Raw genomic sequence first — 23515 nt, forward strand, 5'->3', positions numbered from 1 at the left:
GGTTGTGGAACAGGAGGAATAGGTGGAGTGGAAACAGTAGGCACTGGCATAGGCCAAGAAACTGGCTGAGGAGGAGAAGAAATAACAGGGATAGAAGTAGGCATAGGAGCTGATGATGGTGTAGGTGGCATGGAACCATTCTGTAGGCGAGTCTTCCATATCCTCCTCTTGGTCAAAGTCGAGACTGCATCCTGAGCATCCTGCCAATCAGTTTTAAGACCCATAGGCTTCGTGCGATCTTCAAGAAGATCACCCAATTCTTCTTGAAGAGCAGGATCTGCAGCTTGTAAGAAAAGCTCAACTTTTTCAACATCTAATGCTCTTTGTTCAATGGCATCAAGCTGACTATACCTCTCTTCGAATTATCGAATCAACTCCGAAGCAACGAGACCTTTGTTTGGCATGTAGACCCACTCTCGGAATGACCGCCGAGTAGCCATACCAAAGTCCTCAAGGAAGTATTCTTCTTTCAAGGCCTTCTTAAAATCTTGCCAATGTGTATTTTGAATAAAAAGATCAGTCACTTTTGTCCTCAAAGCAGGTGTGACAAGACGAAGGAAGTACTTACTCATAAGTCTAGCAGGAACTCCAAAAAACCCCATCTTGATCTCATATATCTTCAAATATGCTGAAACATTACGCCCGTCAAGTAGCTTCTTCTCATTCTCAACTGCTTCAATAGCCTTAGTCGCGCTGTTTGCATTCTCCTGCTCCGAATAGAGTTGCCTTTGCTGAGACAACTGCTGTTGATGCAATTGTTGCTGCTGCTGCATATACAATTGTGTTTGCTGATTTTGGAGCTGCATATACATGGACATATTCTGCAAAATTTGTTTTAGATCCTCTGTTGAAGTACTTGACGTAGTAGTCATTGATGGAGCTGAAGTAGACACAGCTGGAGTTGTAGAAGAAGCTGAAATAGAGGCTGAAGTATCTCCCATCCTAAAATTTCTGTGACGCTTTCACGTCGGGTTCACCAAAGATGTCAAAGTGTTTCGAAAGAAATGTCGCAACTTCAGAAGTCCTTGATAAATTTCAGAATAGAAGATCAATCAGGCGAATAAGAAAAAAATGAGAAAATAATGTCAAATAGTCTTCATATTTCTCCCATGAAGTTTGCAAAATACAGGATGACGTCAAATCTGTTCAGTCCACTGATTTTAGGCCTCTTAATTTAATTCTGTTGCATTTGTAGATCCTTGACTTTAAACACTGTGTACAGAAATCTTGAATTCAAAGATACAACACTCCCGTGATCTTCGTAGATTCAGGCTGTTTAGTAAGATCATAAAAAACTTCTTGTGGAAGAAGTAAAAAAAAACTGTTATGATGGAGGTACAACATAGGAGATCTTAGTTCTATAAGTATCCAGCTGGCAGGGCATGGCACTGGTGGGGAAGCCGTGGAGATGGCGGCTTGATGCTGCAGGCTCTGGTGGTGACGGTCAATAGGCGGGCAGCCTGTGGAAAAGGTAGGCTTAGCTCCATGTAGGTCCAATTCTCTATCTCTCTCACTCCCTCTGTGGGTCTCTCCCTCCGCCTCGTAGATCCCCGAATGTCTATCCTCTTTCCGTTCATTCAGCCCTTTTGCTGCTGTGGACCTTTTTTGGCCATGGGAAGATATTCAATGTCAGCTGCAGATGAGAAGGCTGCCATGCTCCCACCTCCATCATCAAAGGCATAGATTAACTCATTTATTACTATGACTGCCTCTGCCGTTGCTCGAGTGCCTGCCCTCTGCGGCCATGATCATCTCATTCCCTTCTTCTGATTCCCCCAAAACGCTCTTAAAAAAAACTTCGTGTCTTCCTTTTTCCAGTCAATCTTCCCCCCCTCCCCAATTTGATTCAAAAAACAAAAGCTCCTCTCTGTCCTCAGAAAAGCAAAACGGCCAATAAAGATCTCTTTTTTTTCCACAATAGCCTCTTGGTTTTTCTTATCATTTACGATTCACAATCCCCTTCCGCTTAATAAAGCGGCTGGTCCTGCATCGGCCTTGTCAAACTTCAATTCCATCAGCTGAACAAGATTCAGAGCATCCTCACAAAGCCCAGATTCAGCATTGCCAAGAATACCCCGAGATTAGAGCATTCCAAGAGATAACTTTTGGTATTTTATCAAACAATTCTTCTGCTTTTGCGAATGCATCACACTTAGCATACATGCTCACCAATCCATTGCCTAGCACAATAGCATGAGTTTCCATTAGCCCCAGCCTCTGTCTCAGCATGTCAAACAAGTTCCAAAACAGTATGAACCTTTAGTACCCTTCACTTAATACCAAAAAGATCCACTTATTCCATATGTAAAAGTCTTATTTGCTGACTATAATATAGTTGAAACCCATGTCCAATGGCTGACAAAATCTGAACAAACACCCTCTAAGTACATGTGATAATAAGAAGCAAGTGCCTTGACAAATAGTCCATGTTCAGCATATCCTTTTTGGTGGATTCCACATCTCAGATGCGCAGCAGTACCACAACACAAAGTAGATATGATACCTCTATGACCTTGATATGGAGGACAATGAATTTCATTCAAAACAAAAGATCTAAATGGATTTGTAACACATAATCTCTTTTCATAAAACATGAATCCATCATTATAAGATATGAATCAATAGGACTCCAGTTATTTCCAACTAATTTATTCCAATCAGCATGAAAAGTAATGTCCTGATGATAAGTATCTTTCATAGGAGTTAGAGAATCAAATGATATAACAGAGATATTATGAATGGTGGGTCTTCTACTTAATGCATCAGCCACCACTACATTTTCTTTACCTGGTTGATATTGAATAATTGGATGAAAACTCTGAATAAAAGCTACCCATTTGATATGTTGGTCAGATATTTGAGGTTGAGTAAGTAAATGTCTAATACTTTGTTGATCAGTCTTAATCATAAACTCAGAACCCATTAAGTAATGTTTCCATTGTCTTAAAGCTTGTACCACAACTAATAATTCTTTATCATATGTGGAATATTTAAGTTCGGAGGGTTTCAGTTTACAACTAGAATAGGCTATGGGATGATTATCTTGCATAAGTACGGCTCCTATTCCAGATCCGCTAGCATCAGTATATTCTAAAAAGAATGGTCTATTAAAATCAGGTAGTGTACAGGAGCATGGGTTAATTTATGTTTCAATAAATCAAAACATTTATGTTGATTATCAAACCAATGATAAACAATACCTTTCTTTAAAAGTTTGGTCAAAGGCAAAGCAAGTCATGAAAAAATTCGCACAAATTTCCTGTAAAAACTAGCAAGACCTAGAAAAGAACGTAACTCATGCACATTTTTAGGTTAGGCCAGTTCAATATTGCTTCTATCTTCTTAGGGTCAACCTTAATACCTTCTGATGACACAATATGACCTAAATATTCAATTTCTATTTGAAAGAACTCACTCTTTTCCGGATTAGCGTACAATTGATTATCTTTCAACAACTTGAAAACCAAGGACAGATATTCATAATGTTCTTTCTCATTTTTACTAAAGACCAAGATATCATCAAATAATACAATAACACAATGCTGATATTTCAAAAATATACGATTCATCATTCTACTAAATGTAGCAGGTGCATTAGTCAATCCAAAAGGCATCACTAAAAATTCATAATGACCAAATTGTGTTCTAAATGCAGTCTTGAATATGTCAGACTTATCTAATCTCACCTGATGATAACCAAATTTAAGATCTATTTTAGTAAATATGGCAAAACCTTGTAGTTTATCCATAAGATCATTGACTCTAGGAATTGGATATCTATTCTTTATAGTAATTTTATTTAGAGCACGATAGTCGATGCACATACGATAAGTATTATTCTTCTTCTTTACCAACAAAACAGGTGCACCAAATGGAGAACTACTAGGTCTAATCAATCCTCTATTTAGTAATTCCTCAACTTGATTTTGAATTTCTTTTTGCTCTATCTGGTTATGCCCATATGGTGCTTTACAAGCTGGTTGTATACCAGGAATTAAATCTATTTTGTGGTCTTCAAGATGTGAAGGAGGTAAACCAGGTGGTAGATCTTCTACAAAACAGTCTTTGAATTGTGCAAGAAATTCTTTATGCCTAGGGTGCATATGTTTTTCTTTAGCTTGCAGTTCATTCACCCAAATTAGATAAGATTTACTACTTTTGCGTAATGCACGTTTAGCTTGAGTATGAGAAAGCAGTGGAAAAGCATTAGATGCATGCATACCATACAATGTAATATGTTTTCCTTGAAAATGAATATTAATTGAATGCGTGGAATAATCTATATCAGGATTATGATGATGTCGCCAAGGCATACCTAAAATAATATCACTGGATTGTAATGGTACAACTAGAAAATTCCTTCTTTCAGTATATTCACCAATTTGAATTTCTAAATCATGCACCTCTTGTGTTCCATTATACCTTGTGTCTAAGAATGCTGCTTTAATACGATAATGCGTAGGAACAGTTTGTAATTTCAATTCTTTCACTAACTTTGCAGAAATAAAATCATGTGTACTACCATCATCATGCAAAATTATCTTTTCTTTTCCATGCACTAAGCATTTCATTGTCAACAAAGAATGTGGAGTTGGCATACCTGGTAAAGTATCCGAAGGAGTAGTAATGTCATCTTCATCTTCCGTGAAGTCAGGCATTTCTTCATGTTCTTCATCTTCCATTGCTCCAAGATAGTTGATATGGATAGGTGGCTTCTTCGATTGACAATTGGCTGCTAGATGTCCAGGTTGGTGGCATTTGTAACACACTATAGGTTTGGCTTTAGATACATTGTTTGCAATGGCAGGAAATCTAGGAATATTAGGATTTGGCTATGAAGTTGGCTTAGGGTTTTGATTAGTATTCAATGGCAAAGTAGGTGGTTTTGTCCAAGACTTACGAAAAGATGATGAAGGAAATCGACCTTGATTGAATCTTCTAAAATTTGAATTGAATTGCTTAGTTCCATAGTTACCATTTGCTTGAAATTGTTGTGGACGCTTGTCTCTTCCTCGAAGCTTGTCTTCAGTGTCATGAGCTAAAGAAATTGCATCTTCAAGAGTTGCAGGCTTGAACATATTGACTTCAGCGTAGTAATGCCCAAGTAATCCAGACATATACTTGCGCTTGTGAGTCGCTTCAGGTACGTCTTCAAGCATGCGTAATTGGAGTAATGCATTCCAAAAGTGTTCGGTGTACTTTTCCATCTCGAGTGCCATTAAAAGTACGGAATTTGAAATTTATTTTACTTATCTTTGTTTCTTTGCGGATGGATTGAGCTTCAAGAGTCGCATCAATGTTCAGATTGTGGTTCCTCTTTATCAGTAGTCGATCTTTGTAAATTGGCCAATTGAACTTGCAATGCTTGCCGGGCTCGTCGTTCTTCGTCATCCTGCAAAACTTCAAAAGACCTCACACTCTCAAAATCCAATTAGTAGGATGAGCGTAGCTCAAGATCGGGTGTACAAGGCTTATATATTTTTGTGTGTGGCTTTCACAGTCTTCATCTTTGGTAATTACAGGATTTGAAATCTTTGAAAAATCTACGTTTTGACCTTCTGCGTGTGCTGAAACTGGTTCAGCAAGTCTGCGTATGCGAACAGTACCTTCTAGGGAATAACTTTGCAGTTCGGTACTTCTGCGCAGGAACAGTCCTTATAGGAGTTTTGAGCATAAGTTAGTTTTGACTTTAGGTTACTTGCCAGACTTGTAGAGTTTCAAAACTTAGGAAACTTGATAAAACTGAAGTTTATGGTGACTTGTGATTTAGGTAACTAAGCTTAGAGCTTAGTGATCAGCAAAGCATCGAATTGTAGGGGGGAGGGGAGGCCGTTTTTTTCTAATGCTGATTCCGCCCAGTACATGCCGCGATACCAAACGGAATGATTGAGGCTTCTTAAGCTTTTTAATTAAGCTTATTAAGCTTATTAACCTTACTGAAGCTTTTAAGCTTATGGAATTTTGAGACTTATCTCTGTGTATTGATGACTTGGAGAAGAGGATGTAGGAGTGGTCCTCCGCCGTTACAGGCCAGTCCTTCGCAATCAGAGGCTGTAAACAGCGGTTCTTGACCGCCAGGAATCCACCCGTATCGACCGTTTGTGATGAGATTGACCGTAGAGCTCGATCGTTCTAGGAGCTCCGCCTTCGCACAAGATGGGTAGTGATTGGAAGCTCTCGATCTCAGCTTCGCTTTGATTCCATTGGTGCGCAGATCGGATGCTGTATGCTCGCGTAGTGAATGCCGGAAGGTCCCCAAGAATAAAAGAACTCTCCTTTTTGCACAAAACTCAAGGTAAAAAGCATGCACGACCTAAACAAAAGACCAATTGTGTGCAATCTCCCCCCATGCCTTGTGTGAGCGCTTCACAAAGCATGTATTTTATGTATTAATCATCTTCAAGCTCAAATAATAGCCCAAATTACAAAATAGCACGCTTTTGGCTTTTGAGTTTGCTTTAGCACAAAATAGAAATAAAGCTAATGGGCGGGCACCCAAAGAGTCAAACGTTCCCAATACAATGTCCAAATACAAATATCATAATCATGCACCCATGCACATATAAAATAATAAACAAATATCCAATGCCTCAATAAATAGGCGCGACAAGATATAGGCGCCATGCCTAAGGTATGCGCCCATCAAACGCCCATCAAAGTATAAGTGATAACTCGAATACACGCTATCCTCCAATGCTTTCCTCCGCCACTGCTGCCATCTCTACACATCAACTAAAGCATTCACAATCGTTAGTAAAATAATACAATTAAACTGACAAAAGTGAATACCTAGCAGTCTTCAGCTACATAAATAAATCAACTGGTTAGAAATCAATCCTAACCTTAATTTATTACGAGTGCGCACTCTAAACTCATAAACGTTTATTAATTTAATATGCATTTTGTGGAATCACCCGCTATGGAATCACCCATGTACACACTAAATGAATGAAACGCCCAAAAAGGATAGGCATCCCCATCAACTTCTCGCACAAAGAATCCACTTTATGTATGAGCCCCGGTCAACAAAGTTTACAGAATCCACCGTAAAACCTCACGGAATCCACCATGAAATATGCCTTCTAGCATCAAGAAGTCAAGAGTTGGTGTATGTATTAGCTCTAGAATTACTACGGATATCCGAGTACCAAAGTACCATCAAAGAAACTATAACTGATTTAATGAGCCATTCGCAGTTTCATAGTACAAGAGAGTTTATACTTACACATGCATGGATTAATCTTTGAGACAAGCATATGACTATTGGCAGGATCAACCGGGTAGCTATCTTTTGATACACGAGCAACACCACTGCTGCACATTCTGACTCCACATCTAGAGTGGTTGTGGGGTAGAAAGGCATGACCTCATCACCAATGTGTTGTTCTCGATGTAAAGAGAAAGAGGGGAGAAGCACAAAGGCTCGTATAGGGAGAAAAATAAAATGAAAAATGGGGATGGGATGAGGGTATGCTTTTGGTTCCCACTGTGGACCAAGCTACACACAAGCACGTGCATCGACCATCGCCACCACCATGTGTGAGGCGTGCTCCACGTTGTCTTGTTTGCCACATTTTGAGCTCGTGTTGAGTTGTCAAAAGACAATGGAGACACTCATGAATTCCACCATTTCATGTCAACAAGAGCCCATCATGAGGTGCACTCAACCCCACTGGGAACAAGCCCTACTGATGAAGGCACACCTCGATCACATCGTTCCATTGGTTTTGGTCCATCTGTATTGATACAAGCCACACAATATTCATGATGAGGTTTGTCATTAGCATTGAGAACCATGGATCTCAAACACGATCTCACCACCAACGAGACATGTGTTCAAGGCACCACACTTCTCTCCTCACCACCTAGTGGGTACATGTTGACTACCACAATGCGATGCCCTTGCAAGGATCACTACAAGTCACTTGAGCCTAACCGTTTGGCGGGGGGGTACATGGAATTTGCTCATGAGATACTCCTTTCGTAGCAAGATGGATGCGAGGACCATACACCTCACCTCACCCTCCCTTGGATCTCCAAGGAGTGTTTCGTTGGACCAAGCACCACTACCCTCATAGGTGCAATCAGCTCCAACAGCAAGGCATATCTACAAAGCCCAAATTTTTTTTGGGGGGGAGGACGCATTGCGTTGTGTCGTGTCATGGCATGTTGAGGGGAGGGGGGGCTGAATTTGGAGGGGGAGGGGGGGAGATGCGTTGTGTCGTCATGGTGTGTTTTGAGGTGAGGGGGACAAATTTTGAGGGGGGAGGGAGGGAGGGAGGGGGGGAAGACGCATCACATCATGGTGTGTGTTGAGGGGAAGGGGGGCCAAATTTTGAAGGGGGAAAGGCGTGATCCGCATGCCACATCAACCAAGCACTTGTTGTAGAGGCTAAAATCACCCTCAAAGACATGCAAAAACGATGCATCTCTATGCATTCTCTACCAAGGCTGCCACAACCTGAAAAAATATCCAGCACATAGTCGAGATCCTTTGTGAACGTACCAAGAAGTCACCTACAAAGGAAACCATTTAGTAACATCCATAACAAAAGCATGATGTATCTCAATGCAAAGTATAAACCAGTCTAAGAGCATATAATGCACCTATAAAAAGCTAGTGATCTTTCTGCACCCCCTCAAACCTCTACACCATCCACATAAGTGTGCTCAAATGATGTGCCTTGGAGGTCTGTCTCGAAGAGGAAGCTATGAGAGGTGGGAAACCTGTTTGGGATAACCCTCTTGCCAGCCTCTTTATCATATGAAGGGACACGCATCCCTTGAAAAAACAAGCTAATAGTAAGATCCATGACCTAACAATACACAATTATCTTGTTAGCTATTTAAACTTTTATTTTAAAAAGTTACAGGTTTGTCTTCAACACACTTACCTCCTCTCGAGTATCACGATGTCTATATCCACCCTCACACACGAGAGTCCATGTGTGATGGAGCTTCAATCCAATGGCACGACCTCCTATAAGCACTTTTCCAAAGTGTTGTGCAAGTCCCAAAGTCACCAAGAACCCCTCATCTGCCAAGAATCTATGGGCTAGATCCATGATACCTTTGACAAGTGCATTAGAAAATGTATTCCATTCGGAAATCCCTTTGAAATGTAAAGATGTATAAGACCATGCAATATCACATGAGTTTATAAAATAAACTAATGCAAGCACATATACCTTCTGCCTCAAGGCCAACAACAAGCAAAGATGTAGGAAAATCTACAAACAATAATTTAGCAACCTCATATGATGGGACACCAAAGAGTTGATGGTATTTCCCTCCATCAAGCGTAATGCTAAAATTGAAAACATAATAACAAAGCATAAGCAACCATTACAATAGATGTGTATATAGAGGATGGTGAAAAATATACCCATCCAATGCAAAATCGTCGATCGATGTCACATCTACCAATAGCGCATCTACGATAGTTTGGTATTGAAATCCTATCATCAAAATAAAGTTTACTTACAAATGTTGATGTTGGCTAAATGTTAAGCATAGAATGTAAAGCTAGAAACCTACATACCTATCTTGTGTATAGCAGGACGTCTACCAGACTCTTGTATATGCTCTAATGACTGAGTCATGAATGACAAAGCCTGAGAAGATTTAATATGTTGCAAAGATCCCTCAAAGTGCCCTTACTTTTTTCCTTTTCTTTCCAAATGCAATGCATGTCAAAACCATCTTTTTTGCCTAAAGTTATAAAGAAAAATAGGAAAGAAAGAAAATTATTTAGTGTTTAATGTTTAAAATTTATATTATCTTCAAAAAAATAGAAAAAATATACATTTAACATGACACCAATAATCCAAAAAATGATACTTGATTCACCTTCTATTTCTTCATCCAATGAAAAAATTATCTCTTTGTGTTTAGACCTTCACTTTGCTGTATCAACCTCATTTGATTCACTTATATTACCTAGGCAATGTAAAGCCAATAAAATATTACTTTAATAAATTGAATCATCAAATGAAAACCCTAAACTCTATCGTTCATGCAAATTGGCCTACCCTTTCCATGCTCCGACACATCATCTATCGTGGGGATATCCTTTCGTTTTCTTATGGACTTTTTCTTCACTGTAGTATCAATAGTTGCATCACTAATGGTACCTAAGTAGTCAACAAAATACAATATTATATTTATGAAAATTAGAAACAAGGCTAATTGGATCAAACTAAAACTTTGCACTCCATCCAATATACCCTTTTCCATGCTACCACCACAAGTTGCCTTTATCCCACAACATGAGGGACCATGTCTATTGTATTGGACATTTCTAATTTGCAAAAACAACAAAGTTAAGAAAACACACGTCTAAAAAGTTATGATAACTTTCATGTTGAACAAATACATTTTTAGAAAGTACCATTTCCTTCATCCTCTTCTTTGTGCATAGAAACTACTCTATTTTATTTCAAGAACCCTGCATATAAGGCAAGTATTACTAAAACAAATAGCTAAGAGCAAGAGTTACCACATATTTACTATGTTGGCTCTCAAAGTGCTTACTCTCTCTTAATTCAATCTCTTGCTGTGGAATGTCATCCAACGGATAGTCTATCCACTATGGACAAACATGCATTTACCATTCCGACTGACCCCTCTCAAGTAGTGCTTTTGAGAACATACAATTTTCACATCCCAAGTCCATCCACTCCTCCACTAGAGGAGGGAGGCTTTCTAGCACCCCACTTTCCTGTAGACTACACAACCATCTTTTCCAAAAACATAAGAACAAAGAACAAAAGCACTCTTAAGTTAGAACACATTTGTATATATGCTATTTAGAAAATATGATTTCTTTATATTAGAAATACTTATACACCACCCTCTTGCTTGATTGTGTGAGCTCTCGAACCTTCTTAGAGTCTCCAACATTCTTCATCTCACCAAAAATATTTGCAAATGCCTTTAAAATACGTAAACATCTTTGGCCTTCTAAAAAAATATCAAAGTCTCCTAGAATCTCAATGCCATCAACTTATAGGCTCCTGATCAATGAGGAGCATTCTCCAATCATATGAAACCAATACACCTCTTGCTTCATGTAGTTGCGGAATCTCCTTACATCTGCAAAGCGTGACATAGTGGAGCCCTTTGTCTTTGTGATAGTCATGAGAAGTAAAATCTCCGTTTTCCTAATATATTGGTTATTGAACAAAACATAACTTCAATATTGTTGAACCGAATTAAGTTCAATTCCAAAAAAGAAGAGAACATTAGTCCATGAGGAAAACATACCTCTTCATAGCAATACTAGCACTACAAATGGCATAAAATTTGTCCTTGGTAATAGCCATCATGTTCTTTTCATCCCAACTCAATACAAAGAAAACAGAAAAGAAATCCTCTCCATGCGCAGGATTAGCTATTCCAAGGTACTTGTATCCTTTGTCCCTCAATTTATCTTGCTCTTTGTTTATGAATTGTTTTATTTTTGCCTCATAATTTGCCTCTGGCAATGCAAGGTCCTTGAGGCGAGCCTCCTCTTTGAGTATGGCAGAGTTATAGTCATCCTAAATAAAAAACCAATACACTATTCTTAGTTATGGTTAAATTCAAGATACCACAATTTGTTATGCTAAAAACTAAAATATTGTACCAAAATTTTTACCTTCCACACCAAAAGCGATATTAGCAAACATGGGTTCTTGTACCATGGATCATTGCTGTGGTTACTTTTACCTTCAATTTCATACTCTATTTTAGCCCATCGTCTTTGAGAAGGGCTCATCCTTTCCAAAATGCTTTGTTTATTAGAGATGCCAAACTTTTGGAACATGAAAAATTCATGGCCTAGGTTGGGTTTGACATGCCAGGCTCTTGTTACACTACAACATTGAAAATTTTCTTTAAATTTTAAGATTCACACATAAATAAAACCTATTCACATTCACATAGCTAATAAATGAAACCTATTGGCATTCACACGTAAATGAAACCTATTGGTTAAAATAAAATCTCTTGAAATTCACACCTAAATTATCTTTATATTTTAAGATTCACACATAAATAAAAACTATTAGCATTCATACATAATTGATAATCTATTAACCCATTTAAAAAAAATTAATAGTGATAAGTATACTTATGCATTTGATGTATCCAATGCTAGTAAAAGTTGTCCTTCTTTCTTCTTCTCCACTTGAATGATTTGACATAGAGCTCTAACATGTCGTGAAATATCTTCACTATAAACTATATACATCAAATAATAAAATAAATAATTGGTCAAATAATGAAGTATAATCACAATAAACAAGAGAAAGCAAGACAATGCATAGTTATCTTCCTTTATCCTCTTCATCCATGTATTCAACCTATGAATACCATTCCATACCAAAAATGTGCGCCCTCTTACATTAGCCCACTCATCAGTCAATTAGTCTTCAAACCTTTAGTTACCTTCTCTCCAAAGAGGGCCCCACTCTTCCAAATTTTGGGAAGATACATCCATTAGCTCACCAGTGGGCCTTATCAAAGAAACCCAAAATTTTCCCATTTTTTTCATATATGAAGCATTATCGAAATATGAAATCAACCATGTAGCATAACTAGATGCAAGCCTTATAGCCTCATAGGACACAAGTCTACACAAAGGGATAGGAGGAGGAGAAGTAGACCTCCTTACAAAAAATGAGGTCAACACATCTGGCATAAGCCCAAACTTGACATTCTCTCCAATGTATCTATCATGCTCACTTACCTCTTTCTTTTCTTCATTAACAACATCCTCATTCACCTCTTCATTTTCCTCATGTACAGTTTGCAAATCTAAAGACCTCCCCTGTGTTGTCTCACCTCACTCCATGGTGGTAGTGTGGGTGCTCATAGGACGAGCATGAATGTCATTGCTTGCTTCATCCATGCTATCATCAAGCACTTCATCATCAATGAAATGACATTTTTTCCTTGGTTTTACACCCTTGTTATTTGGAGATTCAGAGAATGCACAAGAGGATGCTTCTTACTAGTCTATTGCATAGAATAGATCTTAAGCTTGCATTTGGAGTATCTACAAAAAGAATTTTAAAACATAATATACCATTTATATAGAACATTAAATAATTGCTTAACCATTAAGAATAGAATATGAAAATTTAAAAGAGTGATTGAATGACTTACCTAGATGGCCCCTTTTGCTTTGACCTCTCCTACCACCACCATGTTGGCGGCCTCTAGCCATACTCAAAAGCACTAAAACAAACCATAAATCGTTTTAAAAATGAAGACAACTTAACTAAATCACATTTTTTATTAATTAATCTCCACAACAATATGACCTTTTGACATGGACAATACAATTCAATATAATTTGTTATTTGGTTTTAATAAATGTATTAAAATTTGTTAATCATTTGAATCTCCTTATAACATTTTCATCCCCGCATTCCCAAAGAGGGGATACTCCCAACCCCTTATTCCTGTCTGCGTTGACACAAACAATGTTGAGTGTCTGACGATTCCCAATTCATAAAACCAAATCATGTCACATTTATTTATTTAGAAAGATATGTGTACGATTTAAAAATGTTTTAAATTTTCATGCCTTGGGCATGTGTGGTTTACATCCACTCTATATGGAGGGGGGGCGTAGGGGGGGCATCAGCCCCCCTACTATTGTCACTAGGGGGTTCCAAGGGGGGGGGGTTCGGGGATAGAACCTCAGAAGCCAAAAATTGTATGTAACTTGGCGGTGGTTTAGGGAGGAGGTGGTGAGAGGGGAGTGGTTTAAGGAGGAGGGGCTAATAGGGGAGTGGTTTAAGAGGAAGGGGCTGCCGCCTAGATATGTGATGGTGATAGATGATCATTCTTTAACCCTCCAAAGCTGTTGCTTAGATTTGTAGACGACTTTAGGAGCATACGACCTCAAAAATGTTACCTAGGCAACGTGGCTATTAGATAACATCGCCTGCAACCATGATGTGGCCTTACATCTTCATGAGGCTCCAAAATAGAGGTCTCAAAACAGTTGTGCCTCCTTCCACCTTTACTTCCACATGAGAGCACTGGCTTATTTGCCCCCTCTACCTCCTATGGTCACCACGGCCTCAAACCAACAACTCCCCAAACTGCACCAACAACACCCTGCGGACAAACATCCGAGGGGTGCTGAGGGTTCCCCCTCCCCGCCTTCTCCCTCTCCTCTTTCTCCCTCCAAAGGGGGTTGTGCCCAACCCATGATAGTTGTCTGCATTGATGCAGACAACCCCGGGTGTCCCAAATGTCTCCTCCCCTCCCATATTTTCAGTTTACCGTCTCCTTCTCTACCTCCCCTTTCCTTCTCTCCCCTCCCATTTTTGTCCTCTCATTGTCTATCTCCTCTTCCATTTTTTAAGCCATGGAGGAAAAATGAAACTTGAAATATAGATTTTCAACCATGGGGATGGAGTGTGGAGCTTACTTGGTGAGTTTGATGGAGAATGTTAGTCTTATTTGAGCTTGTTGCAGGGGCTGCTCTCCTTCTTACTTTTTCTTTGTGCCTTCCAACTTGCAATAGGAGAGATAAAGAGGGAAACAAAAGAGAAAAGGAGGAGGAGGAGGAGGAGGAGGAGGAGGAGGAGGAGGAGGAGGAGAAGGAGGAAGAAGAAGAAGAAATAAAACATAAGACAAAAAAGTAGATATATTTAAACTGTTACACACAACTTCCAATGGTAAGAGGTAGGTGCATATTGAACATCCATTGTGAGAGAATGTTTCTCTCAAACACTGAAAAATTATTTACTAAAATATGTAAATGATGATAGTGCTTGACATCTGGCAAAATAAAGCATGCTAATTAATATTTGTGCTACATCATGACCTCAAATTTTTTTAATAAATACTTGCTAAATTTATTTTTGGGAAGATGTAATTTTAAAAAATATTTAACTAACTCTTTTGATTTTTCAATATGTAGACTTTTTAATGTTTTGGTTTGTTAGTGGACTGATTTTGCAACTTCAAAGCACACAACAAAATATGTGCCTTCAAACCTTCGGAAGCATCACTTGAATTTATGTGAGAGGTGGCACCTTTCAAAATCCATTAAAGAGGGCAAGAGGAATGCCACATATATACAAAATTGGTGGCATCAAGTAGGACTACCTTGAGATAGTGCGGTAGCATTGAAGAGATGGATCAAATAGTGGGAGAATATGATAGACCATTGGGGTAGTACTACACATGTAAATATTTTTATTTGTTTCTATTTGTTACATGCACATGTACTAATATCATTGGGATGGAAATACCCAAGTACGATAACAAAATAGACATGTAAGATGAATTGCTGACTTTTTTATTGGATTGTATGCTTCCTTGAGTCCTTGGGAGAGGGCTTGTATTCCCAACATAAATATTTTTGAGAGCATGCATACAAATTGATTGGCAGGGGAGGATGGAAAGGAGAAATTTGGGGCGATTGCAAGAAACACCCCTTCACTTGTATTCATAGCTCAAACAATTCAAGGAGCAATTCTTGGCACCCCCATGTATGGAAAGCCTTTCATTTCTGGGTACAAAGAAACAAATCAAATGAAAAGAAGAGCTCTAGATGGTTGTAGCTCTCATAAACCTAGCTATGCAATGGAGTCGAGGGATAGAAAACAAAAAGGATGACCACACAATATAAATTTTCAAAATAGAAATGACCAAGCTACAAAAGTAGGCTTGGACCATGAGGTGCATGTAGTGCCAATTGAAATGAATCTCCCAACTAATAGTGTCTCAGAGGAGGAAATGCATAGAAGTTTATGGGCCATCCGAAGAATGCCCCTTCACTGCAAATGAAAATGTTTTGGTATTATAAATAGAAAGAAGTGTTGCAATGTGATAGAAAGTAGATCACCTGGGTTACTATGCCCTTCATTTTGGTAAGAGAGGGAATTTCAGGGTAAGCCTATTGCACAATGGTTTTGGTTTTGCACTCATGATGTGGAGCATACATGGGATGTTGATAAACAAGTTAAGCATGTGCCCTTGTGACCAAGGATTAGGTCTATTGACAAGGGCACCAATGCTTCTACAGACGAGATTTCAATTCTTAGAAAGGGAGGTTTTTCATTCAAGCATGATGGCATTTCACTTGCCCCTAAAAATACTACAACCCATGGGACAAGAGGATCACTTACCTCTTCAAGTGGCAAGTGAAGCAAAAAATGGAGACATGGTATTTCTAAGGATGCAAAAAGAAAACTTGCATTGGTTGAGGCATTGGATGTAGTTTTCATGGAAGAGAAAGTAGTGGTGGCAAATGAAAAAGTTATATTTTATATTATGTCAGAGCATTTGTATGTGGTGCATGTCAAAATCTCGAGTCCTTTTGCATCTATCGTGACTTTCAAAAGAGAGAGTTGGAAACTAAACCCTTCTTGACCTACAAGCACATGTATTATTTCTACATTCGTGTGCTTGGGATGGACAAAAATCAACATATGATGATGCATCAATCTTCCCTTAAGCTAATTGATTTAAATTTTATGCTTGCCCTTCCCTGACACATAAAATTCAAATCAAATACTTGAGAGTTTTTTTTTTTTTTGGCTATTGTTCAATGAGATGGGGACTATGCACTAGTGATGGAAGATTTAAAGGGCATATGAAGAAGTAGAGGTGGACATTAATTTTGGATATTACATGATGTGAAGGGACTACATATTTGGTATTTTTCTTTTTGAGCATAATGAGAACTCTAATAAAAGTATATATTTTTAATCATGGACTAGTTGTCCATTTGTGGACATGATTGGACAAGAATGTAAAAGTGGAATTATTGATCATGATTTTTTGATTCATTGAGGGGGTCATGTATTTATGGGTTAGGGATCTCTTTGTGAACTATGCTTTTTTAGTATGCAAAGTAATTTTATTTTTCTTGATTTTGATGCTCCAACTTCGTTTTGTTGCTTGAGCCAATTTTTTTTTCAAGGTAATCTAGATCTTGCTCCTCTAATCCTATTATAAAAAGTATGTAAGTTTATTGTTTACCTTTTGCTATGAAGAATACATCCATAAAGCTTGGTATTCACTGAGGGGGACTACCTATCTGTAGGTGATGGACCTCATTATAAATCATGCTTGTTTTGTGTGCAAAGAAATTTCATTATTCTTAGTTTTGATGCTCCAAGTTCATTTTTGCTAGTTGTGACAATTTTGTTCTCAAGGTAATCTTGATTTTGTTCCATAAAGCTTATTGATCACTTCATTTTAATTCTCCTCATAGGGTTGTCTATATCCCTTCTAGATATATCCCTTCTAGGTATGTTAGAGTTAAATCTCCCTACAACCATTGCATATATGAGAAGCTTTGGAGTGATTTGTGAAGAAGATGAGGAAGATATTGACCTTTTTTACTGCCAAGTCCACATATCAATACTATATAATAGTTATATATAAGTGGCTTTCATAATTTGCCTAAATAGTTGTAAGAGAAATAATTATATTTTCCTATATTGAGTTCTTTTTGTGTTTTGTTTAGATTGACTAGTGATTAGTTTGATTGATAAGGGTACTTTTTGAGATGTGTGATAGAAACCCAATTTTGTTCATTTTTCTCTATTCGATATATTTTGAGAGTTTGAAAAAAATGGTGAATAGCTTGTTTAATACAAAATTTCAATATGGATAACAAGATTATCCCTCATGAAAAAACTCCAAGTACATTGAAAAACTCCAAGTTTTGGAAAATTTTGTGAAAAAACTCCAAATCGGGGACTTGCTTTTTTAAATCCCCCTCAAGAATTAACCTACTTGTCATAATACTACATCTTTGAGAGGATTCTTTAGATTTTTATCTTTCTATCGGAGATTCATGAAAAATTATACATATGTTGTGGCTCCACTAATCGACTCGTTGAAAAAAGAGGCTCTCTTTTGGGACTTTATAGCAAAACATAGTTTCAATGAGTTGAAGTCACTCCTAATTTTAGCACCTTTTTTGGTATGTTTTGATTTTTCTAAGGAATTCACTATATGTGTGGATGCTAGTGGAAGATGTATAGGGGCTATTCTATATCAAGATCATGGAGTCACTGCCTATGAAAATAGAAAATCAGATGATAAAAATTGCCAACTTCATGTTTATTTGTGGGTAAGAGATGCTCACAATTCTTCATGCTATTGAAAAGTGGCATCACTATATCTATGGCAGTAATTTTAAGGTCAAGAGTGATCATTGGCTATTGAAATACTTTCTCTCATAGCCTATATTAACTTTTAAGCAAAGATAGTGGTTGTCTATACTTCAAGGCTATGGTGAGTAAATACAATATTCTAAGATATAAGAATGGGGGCATGTTCACTTTCTTCACTATCTGTCCTATATAAAGATTGAATCCATGGCATACAAGAAGAGTATTTGCTTTATGAGAATGCAACCACTATGATGAAAGAATTTTAGCAAAGAAGAGATAAAGGATATCCTAATTTTACATAGCATAATAGACTTCTATGGTATAAAGGACGAATTTATTTGATGTCCCAATCATTTTTCAAGTACTAAATCTTGCAAAAAAATACTCCTTACTATTGGCAAGGCATCACGGGTTATTTAAAATATTTGACACTATCCATAAGAGCTTTTATTGTAAGGAAATTTGACAAAAATTTAAATTTTATAGTGTGGATGGAGTAGAATATATGTGGTTGATGACAGGTTAACTAAGTTAGCCCATTTCATCCCAACTAAGGCCCCATTTTCTACCAAACAAGTGGGCAATCAATTTATGGAGGGGTATCATGGGATGCCTTAAAGGTTATATCTGATTGTGATATTGAGATTATGGGAAACTTTTGATAGAACAGCTTTTCTATGGGCACCCAATTAACTCCTGTCATGGCATATCACCACCAAAATGGGCAAATGGAGCATGTCAATAAGTAGTTGGAAGTCCATACGCCTCATTTTTTAAATGATACTCAAGGCTCTTGGACCAATGGCTACATTTGATTGAATTTTGTTATAATAATACTCATCATATGAGCATTGTCATATCACCATTTGAAGTGCTTTATGTTACAAAGTGCAAATACATTGCATCCTTTTTCATGATGAATTGAATCTACAAGATAAGGTTGAACTTGAGAAGATAAAAGCTTTGATGAGTCAATATAAGAATAACATTCATAAATTTCATGAAGGCTTATGTGGATGAGAAAAGAAGACCTTTAGAACTTGAAGAAGGTGAATGGGTCTTTTTAAAGGTATCTATGTCTAGGTACATATCCTTGAAGTGTTGCCATAACAAATTGGCTCCTAGGTTTTATGGGCCTTGTCAAATTCTTAAGAGAGTTGGAGAGCTTTCCTATAAGCATGAGTTACTTTCTTCAATGTGGATTCATAATATCTTCCATGTTTCTTAATTAAAGAAGTATGTGGATCCATCCATTCAAGTTTTGGAAGGGTTGCCTATGGATGAATACAATCTCATTATATATGAGCCTAAGAAAGTCATTGGAAAGAGAGGGTTCTAAGGAACCAATTAGTGCTGGAATATCCTATTAAATGATAAGACTTACCTATGAAGAGTCAACGTGGAAGCCATTGCCATATCTTGATTGTTTTTCTTTGCTTTTACATGAAGAACAATGAATTTATAAATAGAGTACATTAGGGCCAGAAAATGTGAACAAATGATTAAGAAAACAGCCAAAGAGAGTTTTTCACATATATAAAAATATGGTATTATTGTCTCTGCCACTTTGGAGATAGTAGATTCCATTTTGCAGTTCTCTCCTCTTTTTTATCCGAAATATCTAAAGTTTGACATGTTTTGGTAGTCCTCCTGACAGTCCTATTCACTGACAAAGTTGTCAAAAGATACAATATTTTAAAAATTGAGTGATCTTTTTAGCTAAAATATCTAAAGTCTAACATGTTTTGGTAGTCCCAACAATTCTATTCACTAATAAAAGCTGTCAAAAGATATGACAAAGATGGGACTTGAAGTTAATACTCAATTTTTTGAAAATCGAGATATTTGACTACATGACTTATCTTTGGCACCCATATATTTAAGATCTCTAGATTCTCCTTCTTGATATTCTCTTTGAGTTTCTTTCTTTACAAAATATGTGTGCTTTTATTCCTTTTTCATAGCATCCACAAGGCATCTTTCTCGTTCCATGAACTCTCGTATCATCTATAACAAAAGTATAGGTGAAACTTGGAAGCCCAAAACTTTTATTGTAAATGATTAGGTTACCATACTACTATCATGCAAAGGTTCTTATAAGGAAAAAAGGCCAAATAAGAGGATACACCTTAGGAATGTTTGCTAAGCTTCAACATGTTTATATGGCTATGGATATATACTTGCCTCCAACTAAATATAATTCTCTATAAATACATAGTAAATTTTGATTAAGTAATTAAAAATTTTTACTTCTATCAAAGTAAGTAATAAAAATTGATTATTTTATATAGCCATAGCCTGTGGAGAGATTGAGTAACACTTTCCAAGACATGAGAAGATATTAGAGACACATTGACGTTCTTGATAAGACAACACAAGTTCAAGTTATAAGTTCTTATTATAGCTCTTGTATAACTTGGTTTGTGATAGCACTTGCAAAAAGTAATTGTATATACTTGACTCACAAACCAAAACAAAACAAAGATATAATATCAAGTGTGATAGAGTAAATACATTATAAGTTCATGACAAGCAAATACAACTTTATATTCAAGCTTAATGGTGTACACCATTGAAAAATTATTTAAATATTATTTGCTTTGTATAAGTTATATATCTCTCGCTATTGTAATTTTTGAACCAAAAATACATAAATCATTGAGACATTTGACCTTCCTCATTAGTTTTCTTATGAAAACTTCATATAATTCAATATGATTCTAAAAATACAAATATGTTTGATTTACATAGATAAATTATTTTATTATATCATGAGTTACAAGATGTGAATGTACATATATAAAATAATAATATACCCTTGGAGTGAATTTCTCAAATATTAGTTGTAAGAAGCTAGGAATAAGGATTTAGTGTAAATAATATTGATATTATGCCATGTCACACTGGCATTGGTATAAAAGGAGAGGACATGTAATTTTTCATATCTTTTTGATACATTAATACAATTACAGTCTTTCTCTCCCATCTTGCTCAGCTTCTATGGCTTCCCCCTCTTTCCTGTCTTTCTCTCTCTAAATCTAGTCTTTCTCTCTTCTCGTCACTGTTCTTCTCTCTCTTCCTGTAGTCTTTCTCTCTCTTTTGCAGTCTTCTCTCTCTCCTCTTTCTCTCTCCCTAGTTCTCTCTCTTCTGACAAGTGGTATCAGAGCATTGGTTTTTGATCCATTCTTTTCTTCTATTTTCAGTCCTATTTTCCTCTATCAAAATCAATTTCAGACAAAAAAATTGTACAAGACAGTGACTAGTGGAGTGCTGCAGATCATCTACAGTTAGTAAGAGACTACATTTGGAGATATCCAAGGTCAGATATGGCGGAGGATGGCTTAAATGGCATGTCATCATCAAACTTCATGCAAAAATGGAGGTAACTAGGGTAAAGGAAGGTTAATCGGGCTTAGTTAGAGGTTAAACTCCAGTTACTTTTCAAAAGGGAGCTTCTCTTCTCTCTCTTTCAAGCTTTTGGCTAAAGCTTCCATGGCGGCTGCCAAGAAATCTTCAAAGATCTCTCTCTACTAATCATCTTTCACTGCCAAAGCATGGGGCAAAGATTCCTTGTCATTTGAGCTTCAGGAGGAGTATCCTGGTCAAGTAGTGATGTAGGAAATGGAGCAGAAGACAACCCGAAAAATGCGCCGAAATTTGTGTTGAATTCCCTGCTCTCCATCCCTGCTTGATTTGCTTTAGATCTTCCATTGATTGATCATTTGTCTTGAAGCACTTCATCAACACCTACTACAACAGCTGGAGGAGAACTTTGATCATCAATTTCTTTGTTCAAAACCCTAAAACACAGCAGGGCAGCCATAGCCACAAATCTGAAAGCTCAAATTTCTTCAAATTTTGGACTCCCCGACCTCCAAGGCTTCTCTAGTGCTATGTACAAGTCGGATAGACTCCAAGATTGAAGACATTGAGGAGATTTCAGCCTGTGGAGGACATTGGAGCTCAAATGGAAGGATTAGTTTGGGGCTTTTCTTCAAGAGGCTTGAATCTTTTATACTCAAGTGTTCAAGCAAGTTGGGGCATTGATTCTTCACGGATTTAATCATATTGCAGCTTGTATGGACTAATTCTATGGAGATTTCAAGCTTTATGATGGATTTATGATGGAATTTGAAGAACTTTTCCATCAATGGGATTGAAGCTGACATCCACCATATTCTTCAAGCTTAATTCAGGTATTTCTTTTACTAATCTCTAAAATCTCTCAATAATCCATTTGCTATTGCTTTTCCACTTATTGATGGGAGATTATTGGTCAATTAATTCACTGAATTGATCAATAGATCAGATATTAGTGTTAATTTTCATTGATTTTAGCCTATTCCATTGAATTTCATCTTGACTCAATCATTACTTCATCATAGATATCATTTGATAAGCTTGATGCATAGCCTTGATTTGTTTTGGATGAATTCTTTTACCCAAGCTGAAATATTGTAAAAGGGTAAGTACTAGCAATCAGTGAGTCACTAAATTGCATTGGTAAGACCCTTCCCTTATCCAAACTTTCAAGATTCCATTCAATTGCATCTCATGAAAGGTTGAATGAATATTTCAGAAATGCATCTCATGCTGATTGATTAGATTACTAGCTACTGCCATGTTGATATACCCACCGAGGAAAAAGGTGGATGCCGAGGGAGATAGTGGGACAAAAGAGAGGTGACCCTCCCTCACTATCAAAGATCCCAAAGGGGTGCAACCAACTGACCTGGGGGGAACTTTGCCCACCTCCCAGTGATTCGGAGCCTATGTAGGGAGCTTGTCATGCCGTTTTATCCCTCTCATAGGTACAGCGAGTGGAGAATTGAAGATTGAAGATTTCCCAAAGGCTCAAGTATCTACAGGTCCAAAACAGGGTAAAACAAGAAATTTACAGGGTACTTACAAGGTACTTACACGGTACTTACAGGGTACTTATAGGTGGTTACAGATACACCCTTCATTACTGAAGTACAAGTGCAGGTATTATAGGATATCCACAGGTCCTATACAGCCTTTTACAGGGTTTGATAACCATTTGGGGTTACTATCTTGCATTATAGGGTCAAAACAGGGCACTTACAGGTTTATACAGGGTATAGGCCTAGACAGTTCAGACTCAGAAATCCAGCTACAGAATTTTCTGTCCTAAATTTCTTATAGTGTGCTATATCTCATCTCAAAGAGGGCATTCTTAGCTTCGATTTGAACTTAAAAAATTTAAAATAGGAGTTCCCTAGCAAAAGTTATAGCTGTTTTTCTGAAAGGGGGTACTGCAAGACTGCACTATTATGGCAGGGCATAAGGGTAAAAATAAGGTCCAAGAAGATTATGCTCAGCAAATCAGGGATTCCATGTTGGATAATACACCTCAA

This window comes from Lygodium microphyllum, chromosome 17 (assembly GCF_053477565.2).
Source record: "Lygodium microphyllum isolate KBCC chromosome 17, Lygodium_microphyllum_v1.1.10, whole genome shotgun sequence".
NCBI classification, from domain to species: domain Eukaryota; kingdom Viridiplantae; phylum Streptophyta; class Polypodiopsida; order Schizaeales; family Lygodiaceae; genus Lygodium; species Lygodium microphyllum.